Source organism: Hevea brasiliensis, chromosome 17 (assembly GCF_030052815.1).
Source record: "Hevea brasiliensis isolate MT/VB/25A 57/8 chromosome 17, ASM3005281v1, whole genome shotgun sequence".
In the NCBI taxonomy this organism is placed as follows: Eukaryota; Viridiplantae; Streptophyta; class Magnoliopsida; order Malpighiales; family Euphorbiaceae; genus Hevea; species Hevea brasiliensis.
In genome coordinates this window covers 33,677,843-33,692,823 of record NC_079509.1, presented here as the reverse complement: position 1 = coordinate 33,692,823, position 14,981 = coordinate 33,677,843, and the positions used below count along the sequence as shown (strand labels likewise).

Genomic DNA, 14,981 nt, shown 5'->3' with positions numbered 1-14,981 from the left:
GAACTGCTGACTCAATGGAAGGAACTACTGGAAGTTCTTTCACGAACTTCTTTATCCAAATAGCTTTGTTTGTAGCATCTGATACAGCAATATACTCAACCTCTGTAGTGGAATCTGCAGTCGTGCTCTGTTTGGAACTCTTCCAATTGACTGCACCTACATTACAAATGAACACATATCCAGAGGTAGACTTTCTATCATCGATATCTAATTAGAAATTAGAATCAGTATAACCATCCAATTGCAAGTTTCCACCTCCATATATCAAGAATAAATCCTTAGTTCTTCTCAAGTACTTAAGGATATTCTTAACAGCTATCTAGTGTTTCAAACCTTGATTGGATTGATACCTGCTAGTCAAACTAATAGCATATACAATATCCGGCCTAGTACACAACATTGTATACATTAAACTTCCAATAACCGAAGCATATGGAATCCTGGCCATCTTATCTCTTTCTTTCGGTGTCTTTGGAGACATCTTTCTAGAAAGGTGGATACCATGTCTCACTGGTAACAATCCTCTCTTGGAATCAAGCATGTTAAACCTCTTTAACACCTTTTCCAAGTATAGACTTTGGGATAAACCAATTATTCTTTTCGCTCTATCTCTATAGATGCGAATCCCAAGAATATAGGTTGCCTCCCCTAAGTCTTTCATGGAAAATGTATTTGACAACCATACCTTTACAGTTGTCAACATACCTATGTCGTTACCCATCAATAGTATATCATCCACATATAAGACAAGGAAAGTGATAGCACTGTCACTAACCTTCTTATATACACATGGCTCATCCTCATTTTTGATAAAACCAAAGGATTTAATGGCTTCATCAAAACGGATATTCCAACTCCTCGAAGCTTGCTTCAACCCATAAATGGATCGCTTTAGCTTGCATACCTTGGACCCATCTTGGGATTCAAAACCCCTAGGTTGTTCCAAGAAAATGTTTTCTTCAATGTATCCACTGAGAAAAGCTGTTTTGACATCCATCTGCCAAATCTCATAATCATAGTATGCAGCTATTGCTAATAGAATCCTAATTAATTTAATCATGGAAACAGGCGAGAATGTCTTCTCATAGTTGATTCCTTGCCTTTGGCGAAACACTTTCGCTACTAGCCTTGCCTTATAGCTCTACCTTTCCATCAGAAATAATTTTCTTCTTGAAAACCCATTTGTTCCCTATAGGTATAATACCTTCAGGTGGGTCAACAAGATCCCAAACTTGATTCTTATACGTGGAATCAATTTCAAATTTCATAGCATCAATCCATTTTGAAGAATCTATATCTGATATAGCTTCTTCATAGGTAAGTGGATCATCTCCATGATCTGCTTTATAATACCTTCAGGTGGGTCAACAAGATCCCAAACTTGATTCTTATACGTGGAATCAATTTCAAATTTCATAGCATCAATCGATTTTGAAGAATCTATATCTGATATAGCTTCTTCATAGGTAAGTGGATCATCTCCATGATCTGCTTCTTCATGAGTACACAACTCTTGTCCTTCTTCATGAAGGAAACCATATCTCACTGGTGGGTGAGATACCCTAGATGTTCTACAAGGAACAACTGTAGATGTTTCATCAACGAGTATAGGTTGACTAGATGGATCTATATCCATCTGATCTGTTGGTTGGTTAGAATTCTCTAATTCCAACTCTATTTGCCTTCCTTTGCCTCCTTCTTGAACAAACTGTTGTTCAAGAAATGTGGTATCTCTACTTGTCACAACCTTTTGTGAAGTAGGCAAATAAAAATAATATCCAAAACTATCTTTTGGATATCCAATAAATCGACCCTTTTTTGATCTGGTTTCCAATTTATCAGTGTTCAGCTTTTTGATAGAAGCTGGACAACCCCAAATCTTAACATGTTTAAGACTTGGTTTTCTTCCATGCCATATATCATAAGGTGTGGAAGAAACTGATTTTGATGGAATCTTATTCAGAATATACAAAGTTGATTCTAATGCAAATCCCCAAAAGGAGATTGGCACATCAGTATAGCTCATCATACTACGTACCACATCCATTAGGGTACAATTTCTCCTTTCAGATACACCATTCAGTTGTGGCGTTCCTGGAGGAGTCAGTTGGGAAACAATGCTATGCTCTCTCAAGTATTCATCAAATTCAGTACTCAAATATTTCCCTCCACGATCTGATTGAGGAGCTTTAATACTCTTTCCTGTTTGATTTTCTACTTCAGATTTAAATTCTTTGAACTTTTCAAAAGATTCATGTTTGTATTTCATCAAATACAAATGCCCAAACCTTGATTTATCATCAATAAAGGTAATAAAGTAATGAAAATCGCCTTTAACCATTTCTTTAAATGGATCACATACATCACTATGTATTAGTTCCAAAATATTTTCAGCTCTTAGTCCTTATCCAACAAAGGGTGATCTAGTCATTTTACCCTGAAGGCAAGATTCACAAGTTGCAGTAGGCTCAGAGCCCAATGAGGATAAAATCCCCATTTTCTCTAATTTTGCAATCCTATCTTCTGCAACATAACCTAATCTTAAGTGCCAAATATACTTTGAACTTGAGTTGATTTTCATCATGGCATTGCATTCATTTAGATCACTTGCATTCATTTTGTGTTTGTCATTATTATCTAAATAATAAAGACCATCATTCATATAACTCGAACAAACATATTTATTTCCAAAATAAATATTGCAAACATCATCTGTGAACTAAAATTCATAGCCATTTCTAGTCAAACTAGATATAGAAATGATGTTCTTAAAAGCATCAGGTACATATAAAATATTATCCAAACATAAAACATGTCCAAACATGTAAAAAGATTTAGATCCTATGGCTAAAGCTTCAACAGTTGAGCCATTGCCAATCCAGACTCTAACATCTTGAGAACGCAAGCTGCTACTATTTGCTAGTTCCTGCATATCATTAGAAATGTGAGAACTGGCACCAGTATCTAAAACTCAAGCTGTAGATGAACTATGAGTATCATCAGAATCTAAATAACAAGATATGGACATACCTTCCGAAGGTGTATCCTTCTTGTCCTTCAGAGAAGCAAGATACTTTGAGGAGTTCCTTTTCCAATGCCCATCCTTCTGGCAGTCGAAACACTTTCCTTTGCCTCCATCAGCTTTTCTCTTCCCTTTTTTTTTAGCTATTTTCTTAGAAGGACCAGGAATCTGAGGTTTCTTTTTCTTATTGCCCTTCTTCTTGTTGGACTTTCCAGTAGAATAAGATGCAATCAAAGCTACCTCTTTTCCTTTATTGCCCGGCATATTCTTTTGGGCAATAACCAGCATGTTGAGTAAACCAGCTAAGGTGCATTCCTGTTTAGTCATATGGAAATTTGTAACAAAATTCCCAAAAGACTTAGGAAGGGACTGAAGGATCAAATCAGTCTGTAGTTGGAAATCCATGTTGAAGTCAAGATGTTCCAACTGCTCAATCAGCCGAATCATCTTGTGGACATGATCCCCAACATTCTGTTCCTCAGACATCCTCATACGGAATAGCTGTCTAGATATCTCGTACCTAGCATTCTTGCTGTGCTCACCATATAACTCTTGTAGGTGAAGGAGGATCTCACTCGCACTCTGCATGTTCTCATGTTGCTTCTGTAACTCATTACTCATGGAAGCAAGCATGTAACACTTAGCTCTCATATCATGCTCCTTCCACTTGTCCAAAGTTTCATGTTCCTTAAGAGTGGCCTCTGGAGGTAAGGGACTAGGAACATTTGAATCTAGAACATATCCTATATGTTCAAGGTTCAGGACAAGTTTCAAATTTCTAGCCAATCAGAGAGATTAGGTCCTGTCAACCTATTGCGATCAAATATGCTTGCAAGGATATTAGATGGTGGTGGTTGTTCTGTGCTCATTATTATCAGAAAATTAATTGTAGAAAATAACCAGATTAATTAGTAAATGTATCAAGTAATTAACCAAAATAATTATGGTCTTTTAATCAAATTGGTCCTCCCACTAACTTAGCAAATCCTACACTTCCAAAGTAGAAAACAAAAATCCTAGTTGGATGGATTTCTAGTGGGTGATTGAATTCTTATAATTATATTGATCATCCTCAGGTACATCCGTTATTGGAATTACAATAAACTATAAGTGAGCAACTCCTTGCCCATCACATCTCATGTGAGGTTCAATCCTTCACCTAGCCCCTAATGCTCAAAATCTCAGGTACATCCATTATTGACTTATCTTACATTAGTTAAGTTGATCCCATTGAGCCAGTAATTATGCAAATAATTTTAATGTCCTCAGGTACATCCAATATTGGCCACCAAACTATTTACATATTTACAACATCTCATGCTTAACAATTATTCTTAAGAAAATCTCTTAAATTAATTGCATCTTATGCAACTATTTAAAATTTCTTAAAATAATTGCCCCAATGGAGGGCCCATGTTATAATTACTTTAGTTATAGCATTTCCAACTTAATCATTTGTTTGGAAGATTTTATGGTCATCCTAATTACTATTAAGGTCTCACTTTGCACATTATCCATTTAGCATACATATATCATATAATTGCATACATTCCCATACATATCATGCATTCATGGATAAGCATTAAATATGGTATGATCATGGACGTTCTAAGGGATTCAATTCTGAGCCACCAAGAATTGAATCAGGGCATTCCTAGGTGCATTTCATTCATTCATTTTATAAGAGTTGCTGAAGGAGTACATAATCAACACTTGATCTTGAATTCCTCCCACTGGCCCCACCAATGCTCTTGACCTCCTTGAACTTCTTGCAATCCAATATTACATAGTAATCCTTGGCATACCAAGGTGAATTTACAAGAACTTAAATAAATGAAATTATAACCCAAAAATTATTACAAACTTAATAATACATGCCAAAAAAAAATTAAAATAAATTAATTAATTTACAATTCCAAAGAAACATAAAAGAAATAAATCCAATCACATTGGTATTTTATAGTCCATGATCATCCATCATGCATATCACTATTTAACAATTAAATAAAACATACATACTTAAATTAAATTGAATATCTCATATTCAACTTAAAAATCCAGATTTGAATATGATTCAAATAAATTTAAAAATTAAGATTTGAATCTCATTCAAATAAATTTAAAAATTCAGATTTGAATCATATTCAAACAACCTTAAAAATTCAGATTTGAATCACATTCAAATAATTTTTAAAAAATCAGATTTGAATCACATTCAAACAATTTTTAAAAATTCATATCTGAATATTATTCAAACAACTTTAAAAAAAAAAATCAGATTTAAATGTGATTCAAACAACTTTAAAAATTCAGATTTGAATCACATTCAAACAACTTTTAAAATTCAGATTTGAATCACATTCAAACAACTTTTAAAATTCAGATTTGAATCAAATTCAAACAATTTTAAAAAATTCTGATTTGAATCAAAATTTAATTGTGTGATTAAAATTCTAATTAAACAATTTAATTAGACATAGGATGAGCTTTTAGATCATACAATAATTGCAAATTAAAAAGCCAACCCTTGAGCCACCCATGGAACCACAAACCTTGCGCACTATTAGGTGTTCTCTTGCGTGCCGCCACACATCCATTGCAACTAGCAATGGATAAATCATCTCATGATCAAAACACACAATTAAATCATATAATCAACAATCTAAATGGCAAATATAGTGGCTCTGATACCAATTGAGGAACAGAAGTGTGAAAAACACAAGTTTATACTATTGAATTCAAAATTTTTCACTTAGGGTTACATGCATCATGCAAGATTTATTTTTATCTATTTGATTTCAATGATAAATAACATATTAAAACTCTTTTAATATGTTTTTGGATTTGTATTTGCCATTTAAGATTTTAAAAACTAATTTGATTAATTTTAGAACCCTAGATTAAATTAAGAACAAACACACTAACCTCTTGATGTACTGCAGTGTATTTGCGCCTTTGAGATTCATCTTCAGGACACCAGATGTTGTCCCTCTAGCTTGTCCACACCAAAAACACCTATGGCAGCCCTTGAATAGCTTCTAAAGCTTTTTCTATTATTTAGAAAATCAAGTTCTACCTTTTAAGAGATTAAAGATGTAAACAGGACACTAGAAACAATTTCTAGTATTTTTAATTTAAGAGATTGATGGCTAATCTCTTTGAATTGATGAGAGATGAAGAAGAAGAGAGGGGAGAGCCTTGGGTGGTGGCACCAATGAGAGCAGCAGTTGGTTGTGTTATTTTTTTTATCATAACAACACTTATATAGCTAGGTCAACACATTAAACCCTTACCACATGTCACCCTCTGATTGGTTCTAGGTTTAATTGACCCAATCACATTGTGCCAAGTGTCAAACCTATATTTAATCTTAATTTTAATCATCTTACATGATTAAAAGACATTTGGCAAGCTTATGTGTAGTGCCATGTGTCACTGTCTCAAGGTGCCATATGTCACCCTCTCACGGTGCCACATGTCACCCTGTGAAATGACCAAAATGCCCCTGTGTCTTAATTTTAAGTTCTCAACCCAAAATAATTATTTCTCTTCTTCGAATCAATTTATATCAAATATAAATTAATTAATTAATCTCTATTAATTAATTTCTCATTAATTAAATTCATATTTAAACACTATAAATATAAATTTAACTTATACTATACATCTAATAATCTAGATTTGGTTTCAAGTCATGCTAGGGACTTTGCAATCTAATTGCAAACCAAGCCTATTTAATTAATCAATTAAACTCTTTAACTAATTAATTAAATCATATTTAATTAGGTGATAACTTATGTATGTGTGTGACTTACTAGGCTCATCACTAATTGGCAATGAGATATGATATCAACTCTTAATATCATCAGAGCTCTTTCTTACCATAAATGATTTTCCTAAATCATTTTATGCACCTCATAGACCATGGTTAACACCTAGCATAGCATGCCATGGCCACCCAATTAGTAATAAGGTTTACCTTAAATGAACCTATAATCATATGTTACCATGCACTGGAATCTCTTTGTTATAAAATCCCAACTCAAGCTGGAGTCATGGTTTATGTCAAACTCCATTTGCTATGAATATTATGTTCTCTTTTAATTCCAGTTCTTGATTAAAAAGATTTTCTCATCAGAAACTCTTTTCTGATTAAATCTATCTGTCCTGGCCAGGAACTTGAAACATCAAGAACAATTAAATGAACATAGGATTTTATCTCTATTTACTTAGAGGAACAGATTCCATCTTGATCAACACCTACCTCCATATATAACTAGTAAGAGCCAACACATGCCCATATACCCATACACAGTACAAGTATTAAAGCAGTATCAAACTTAAACCACCTATATACAAGATAACTGTGCTATCTCAGGTCTAAAGATTATATGCACTAATATGATTTATGACAAAACATTGACAAGAGTAAACTCCATGTGCTTGTCATAAGTGTCACTGATTCGGCCTACTTATCATTTATAAGTGCCTATCATGTTTGTCATATGGCATGAGACTCACCATTCCATCTTATTTATATCTCATATAAATAACTTGGAAACAAATATGAATACAATCTTTGTGGATAAGTCATGTCCTTATTATGAAGTATCCTCGATTGTGAACCTATTTATGATACTTTGTGCTAGAAATAATGTCACTCATATTCTTAACAACTTAAGAATAGAATTTCTAATAAAATATCAATGGACCTTTTCTATTACACATAAATATCTTATGTAAACAGAAAAGTGGAAATGCCTTTTATTAATAAAAATATGTACAAGATACATACTAAATGATATGCTCTAGGACATACTACTAACACAAAGGACATGACTTATCCAGAAAGATTGTAATCATGTTTGTTCCCAAAGTGTTAATATGAGATATAAATAAGTTAGAGTGGTGAGTCTAATGCTACTTAACAAACATGATAGGCACTTATATACAATAAGCAGGCCGAACCAATGATGCTTATGATGAGCACATGGAGTTTACTCTTGTTAATGCATTGTCATATATCATATCAGTGCATATAATCTTTAGACCTGAGATAACACAGTTATCTTATATATAGGTAGTTTGAGTTTGATACTGCTTTTATAATCGTACTGTGTATGAGTATATGGGCAAGTGTTGGCTCCTACTAGTTATATATGAAGATAGGTGTTGATCAAGATGGAATCCATTACCCTAAGTAAACAGGAATAAAATCCTATGTTCATTTAATTGTTTTTGATGATTCAAGTTCCTGGCCAGGACAGATAGATTTAGTCAGAAAAGAATTTCTGACAAGAAAATATGATTAATCAATAATTGAAATTAAAAGAGAACATAATGTTCATAGCAAATGGAGTTTGACATTAACCATGACTATAGTTGGAATTGGGATTTTGTAACGAAGAGATTCTAGTGCATGGTAACATATGATTAAAGGTTCATTAAAGGTCTTCCTTATTACTGTTTGGGTGGCCATGGCATGTTATGCTAGGTGTCAACCATGGTCTATGAGATGCTTGAAATAATTTAGAGAAATCATTTAAGGTAAGAAAGAGTTTTAATGATATTAAGAGATAATATCATTTCTCATTGCCAATAAGTAATGAGCCTAGTAAGTTACACATCTACACAAGTTAATCACTAAGTAAAATGTGATTTAATTGATTAAATAAAGAGTTTAATTAATTAATTAATTAGGTTTGGTTGCAATAAGATTGCAAAGTCCCTAGCATGACTTGAAATCAAATCTAGGTTATTAGATGTATAGCATAGATTAAATTTATATTTAAAGTATTTAAATATGATTTTAATTATGAGAAATTAATTAATAGAGATTAATTAATTAATTAATTATATTTGATATAAATTGATTTGAAGAGGAGAAATTATAATTTTGGATTGAGAACTCAAATTAAAACATAAGGGTAAATTGTTCATTTCACATGGTGACACATGGCACCATACAAGCTTGCCATTTGTCTTCCCATGATGGAAGACCAACTTTTAGTGATTTAATTGGAGCTTGACACTTGGCTTAATGAGATTAAGTCAAACAAAAGTAAGATTGGATCTTCTGGTGACATGTGGCAAAGGAGTAAGTGAACTTTGACCTAAGTATATAAGTGAAAAAGAAGAAAGAAAAAACATCTTCTTCCCTCTCTCCATTTGGATGGCAACTTTAGGTCTCACTTTCCTCTCTTCATTTCTCAATTGATTCAAAGAGAAAACATTTATTTCTTTTGAATTAAATTTGCTAGAAAAGGTTTCTAGTACCCTATACACCCAATTTCAAGTTGTTGGCAAGGCTTTGGAAGCTAAGATTGGGGCTGCCATTGCTACAATTGGTGTGCTTGTGGTGGACAAGCTAGAGAGACTACAATTGGAGTCCTAAGAGCATCCTAAGAGAGGAAGATTCATTGATTGTGCACCTTGGAGATTAGTATTCAAAATCCCTCTTTTAGTTAGGGTTTAATGAATTAAATTCCTAAAGTTCAATTCTTGATGGCAAATGAATATTTAGTGCATGCTAAAATGTATTTTGGTATGCTTTTGGGTAATGGAAATTGATTAGGGACATAACTCATTGAGCATGATGCATGTAACCCTAGATTGAATTTTAAATTTCAATGCTCTAATGCCCTAAATTCCTTGCTTCCATGCCTTCACCATCTTAGTTAGAATTCTCTCTCACAACTTTTGGTAGTTTAAACAGTTAAGATTGTTGTATAGTTTAGTACTTATGTCTTTAACTCCTCGTGGAAATGATACTCTATTCATCACTTTATTACTTGTTAGCGTTCTGTGCACTTGCAGTGGTTGTAAAACCAAGCAAACAAGTTTTTAGCGCTATTGTCAGGGAGTTTAGTAGTATTAAACGATAGGCAATTTAGTTGATTTAAACATTTATTTCTTTTGTTATTTTAGTTTGACATTTTCTTCTTTCAAGTGCAGAAAACTAATACATGACCAGAATAACCAAATCTGAAGAAGAATTGCTAGAATTGAATCCTGAGATAGACAAGACTCTGAGAACCATCAGGAGAGGAAGAAGAAATCAAGAGCTAGAACCCCAACCTGAAACTATAGAAGGTCCAATTATGGCTAATAATAATAATAACAGGCAAAGATCTCTAAGGGACTACGGAGCCCCTAATATTAAAAGATACCAATCCAGCATCACTAGGCCCATAATCGACGCCAATAATTTTTAACTTAAACCAGTATGGCTCCAAATGATCCAGCAGACTCAGTTTGGAGGCTCACCTATGAAAGATCCACACTATTACCTATAGTGCTTCCTCGCTCTATGTGATATCTTCAAGATGAATGGAGTCTTTGATCAAGCCATTCGACCACAAGCATTCCCATTCTCATTAAGAGATAAAGCAAGGAAGTGGCTACTCTCCCAACTAGCTGGTACTTTCATTAATTGGGAAGGGCTTTCATAAGCCTTCCTAGCAAGGTACTTCCCACCTGTAAAAATAGTAAAACTGAAGTTAGAACTGAACACCTTTAGGCAAAAGGAAGGGGAATCACTTTATGACGCATGGGAGAGATACAAAGACCTTTAAAGGGAATGTCCCCACCATGGCATAGAAGATTGGCTCCTTGTCCAGAATTTCTACAATGGCTTACTATCATCTATAAAAAGTTTAGTTGATTCAATTGTAGGATGAGACCTTATGGAGAAAATGGTAGATGAAGCCTTGGAATAATTGGAAAGGGTCGCGTACCATAATTTTGAGTGGTCAAATGAAACGAAAGATGCAAGAAGAGCAGCAGGGGTACTAGAACTAGATGCCCTCAGTATGATTAATGCCTAGTTTGACCAACTCACTGAAAGACTTGACAAAATGCAAGCTAATGTAATAGGAGCTAGTAATCAATTCTGTGAAGACTGTGGAGGAGGTCATATAACTTCAAAATGCAGTCTTTACAACGAGCCTTCCACAGAGCAACTGAACTATGTGAACAATGGAGGAAACTTCATTAAGAGGCAAATTAATAGCCCATATTCCAATACATACAACTCTAGATGGAGGAACTACCCAAACTTCTTATGGTCCAATTCACAGAATCCTCAGAACCAACCCATAAACAAACAGCAAGGATATAGGCTAGTACCACCAGGTTTCCAAAATAGAGGATAGAATTTGATGCAGTAACAACCACCACTCCCTCAACATCAACAGGCAGAATCAAAGTTGATCATGGAATCCATGATGGAAAGCTTTTTAGCAGTGTAGTAATAGCATGATCAAGCAGCTGGCCTCCAGAGTGGATTAAGTAGCCACCCACAATAAAATGCTCAAAAATTAGATCGCTCAGCAGGCTAGCTTTTCAAATAAACTGGGCAGCAGGTTACCAAGTCAACCTAAAATGAATCCAAAGGAACATTGTAAAGCTATCACATTGAGGAGTGGGAGAACACTACAAGATCCAGAAGAAAAATAAAACAAAAGGAGGAAACCCCTGGAAACCCGAACATCTAAGAAGAGGAAGAAGAGAAGCAAACTAAGGAAAGCAAGGAAGGGGAGGAAAAGAAGAAAAAGAAACTACCAGAACCTTACCAGCCTTCTTTACCTTTTCCTCAGAGATTCTAAAAACCTAAATTGGATAAGCAATTTGGCAAGTTTTTAGAAGTTTTGCAAAAGCTCTACATCAACATTCCCTTTATAGAAGCGTTATCTCAGATGCCCTCCTACACAAAATTTCTAAAGGAAATCCTTTCTAAGAAAAGGAGATTGTAGGACTATGAGACAGTTGCTCTAACAGAAGAATGTAGTGCCATCCTACAGAACAAGTTGCCTCCAAAATTGAAAGATTCTAGAAGCTTCTCCATACCATGCTTGATAGGCAATATGAACATCGACAAAGCCCTCTGTGATCTTGGAGCCAGCGTGAGCCTAATGCCCTTGTCTATATGTTAGAAACTGAATGTGGGGGAACTAAGACCCACTACTATTTCCTTGCAACTAACAGATAAATCTGTCAAATACCCAGTTGGCATCCTATAAAACATCCCCATCAAATTGAGAAAATTTTTTATTCCAATAGATTTTGTTGTCCTGGAAATGGAAGAAGACGTCCAAATTCCCATTATCTTGGGAAGACCCTTCTTGGCAACTGCTAGAGCAATCACAAATATAAAAAATGAGTGTTTAACTCTCAAAGTAGGGGATGAAGAAGTAGAATTCAACCTATTTTAAGCACTAAAGTATAAATCTAAACTTGATGAGTGTTTAAGGGTTGACATCATAGACAAGCTAGTGGAGGAAGAATTTCAAAAGAGATATCCTGAAGATCCTCTTGAAGCTTGTATAGTGCATAGCTACATAGTGGGGAATGAGAATAAAGAAATTACGGCATATGCAGAAATTCTTGAAGCTAATCCACCTCTACCTATGGCCCAAGCACTTCTAGTGGAAAATCTACAAAAAGAGCAACCCAAAAATGACCCTCATGAAGAAATAAAATTAGTAGAATTAAAATCTCTACGTTCTACACTGAGGTATGCATTTTTGGACTCTGATTCTAAACATCCTATCATTATAAATGCTAGCCTGAATTCTGCAGAAGAGGGAAAATTCTTAGGGGTACTTAGGACCCATAGCAAGTCTATAGGGTACACCATAAAGGACCTCAAGGGAATCAACCCTTCCATTTACATGCATAGAATACCTATGGAAGAGAACATTAAACCCACCATTGAACACCAAAGGAGACTAAACCCTAACATGAAAGAAGTAGTAAAAAAAGAAATTTTAAAACTATTAGATGCAAGTATTATATACCCAATATCTAATAGCAAATGGGGTAGTCCAATGTATGTAGTACCTAAGAACGGTGGGACAAATGTGATTAAAAATAATAATGATGAATTAATCCCTACAAGGGTAGTCACTGGTTGGCCAATGTGCATTGATTATAGAAAATTGAATGGTGCCACAAGGAAAGACCACTTTCCTCTTCCATTTATAGATCAAATGTTAGAGAGGCTAGCTAAACATTCCTATTTCTATATGGATGGGTATTCTGGATTCTTCCAAATCCCTATTCACCTTCAGGACCAAGAAAAGACCACATTCACCTATCCTTATAGAACATTTGCATATAGAAAAATGCATTTTGGTCTTTGTAATGCTCCTACAACTTTTCAAAGATGTATGATTGTCATTTTTTCTGATTATATTCAAAATATAATGGAAGTTTTTATGGATGATTTTTTTGTTTATGGAACCAGCTTTGATGAATGCTTGACTAATTTTTCTAAAGTACTTCAAAGAAGTGAAGGGTCAATTCTGGTTCTTACTTGGGAAAAATGTCATTTCATGGTAAGAGAAGGCATAGTCCTCAAGCACCTAATCTCAGAAAAAGGAATAGAAGTGGACAAGGCAAAGGTAGAGGTCATTGAAAAAATGTCACCACCTTCATTAGTCAAGGAAGTGCAAAGCTTTTTGGGGTATGCAGGCTTTTACAGAAGATTTATCATAGATTTCTCCAAAATAGCTAAGCCATTAAAAAATTTGTTAAATCAGAATGTCCCCTTTGACTTTGATGAAAGTTCTCTTATTGCATTTTACAGGATAGAAGAAGCCCTCATCTGAGCACTAATAATGCAACCACTAGATTTGGAGCTACCATTCAAAATAATGTGTGATGCAAGTGATTATGCAGTAAGGGCGGTGCTTGGACATAAGAAAAATAAGAAAATTCATGCCACTGCTATGCAAGCAAAACACTTGATGACGCACAAGTCAACTACGCAACCACAGAAAAATAATTTCTAGCTGTTGTGTTTGTAGTTGAGAAATTCATATCTTATTTGGTTTGCTCTAGAGTTATCATTTACACAGATCATGCTACCATTAGTTACCTCCTAAACAAGGAAAAAGTATGACTAAGGTTGATCAGATGGATTCTACTTTTGTAAGAATTCGACCTTGAAGTTAAGGAAAAAAAAAGGAACCAAGAATATGGTAGCTGGCCATCTATCCAGGCTCAAGTGAAAGGAATAAGGGGATAGCTTGGATGACTTGCCAATCAATGATTCCTTTCCAGATGAAAATTTATTTGTAATCTCCCAAACCCTTTAGTATGCTGACTTTGTTAATTACCTTGTCTACAGAGCTTTACCACCCAACTTGTCCTACCAGCAAAGGAACAAATTCCTACATGATGTGAGATATTACACATGGGAGGAAACGCCAACTGTATAAAAGATGTAATGATGGTTTAACAAGAAGATTTATACCAAAGGAGGAAGTAAAGAGTATCTTGTAATACTGCCACTCATCACCTTATGGAGAACACACCTTAGTACAATAAAAACAGCAGCCAAAATTCTACAAGCTAGGGTCTACTTGCCAAATCTATTCAAAGATGTGTGATCCTTTGTGCTGACATGTGATCAATGCGAAAGAATAGGAAACATTTCGAGAAGGAATGAAATGTCACTACACGGTATACTTGAAATAGAACTATTTGATGTATGGGGAATAGACTTCATGGGTCCATTCCCATCTTCATTTGGAAATAAGTATATTCTAATTGGTGTTGAATGTGTATCAAAATGGGCAAAAACAATAGCCATGCCAACAAACGATGCTAGAGTGGTAGCCAAATTTCTTAAGAAATACATCTTCATAAGATGTGGCTGTAACACCCCCATTTGTATAGCCTGGTATATTTCATTGTTCCGGTGACTGGTGTCGGTCCGGACAATTAAGGGGATTAGAACCACATCTAAGACAACTAGAGAAGCCATAAACACAAATAATTAGTAATTTTCAATTAGTTAAGTATAAATAAGAAAAACAGAACATAAGAAGTTAAACGAGCCGAGAGTCACAGCGATGGGTGACCTTCTCAGGAACGACTGCGAAGTCATTTTAAACTCAAATTTCAAACCGTAAAATGTGACGCCGCGGTCCTTAGGACCCTTATAAACACAGTG

The 14,981-nt window shown here is 34.6% G+C and overlaps 1 non-coding gene across 1 annotated transcript; it reads right to left on the bottom strand.

Annotated features, from left to right (window-relative positions):
* Positions 1-10,512: 10,512 nt before the first annotated feature.
* LOC131175716 (small nucleolar RNA R71) lies at positions 10,513-10,619 on the bottom strand. Its single transcript, XR_009145905.1, has one exon. It is a non-coding gene; the product is annotated as a small nucleolar RNA R71 (small nucleolar RNA).
* Between the last annotated feature and the right edge of the window lie 4,362 nt (positions 10,620-14,981).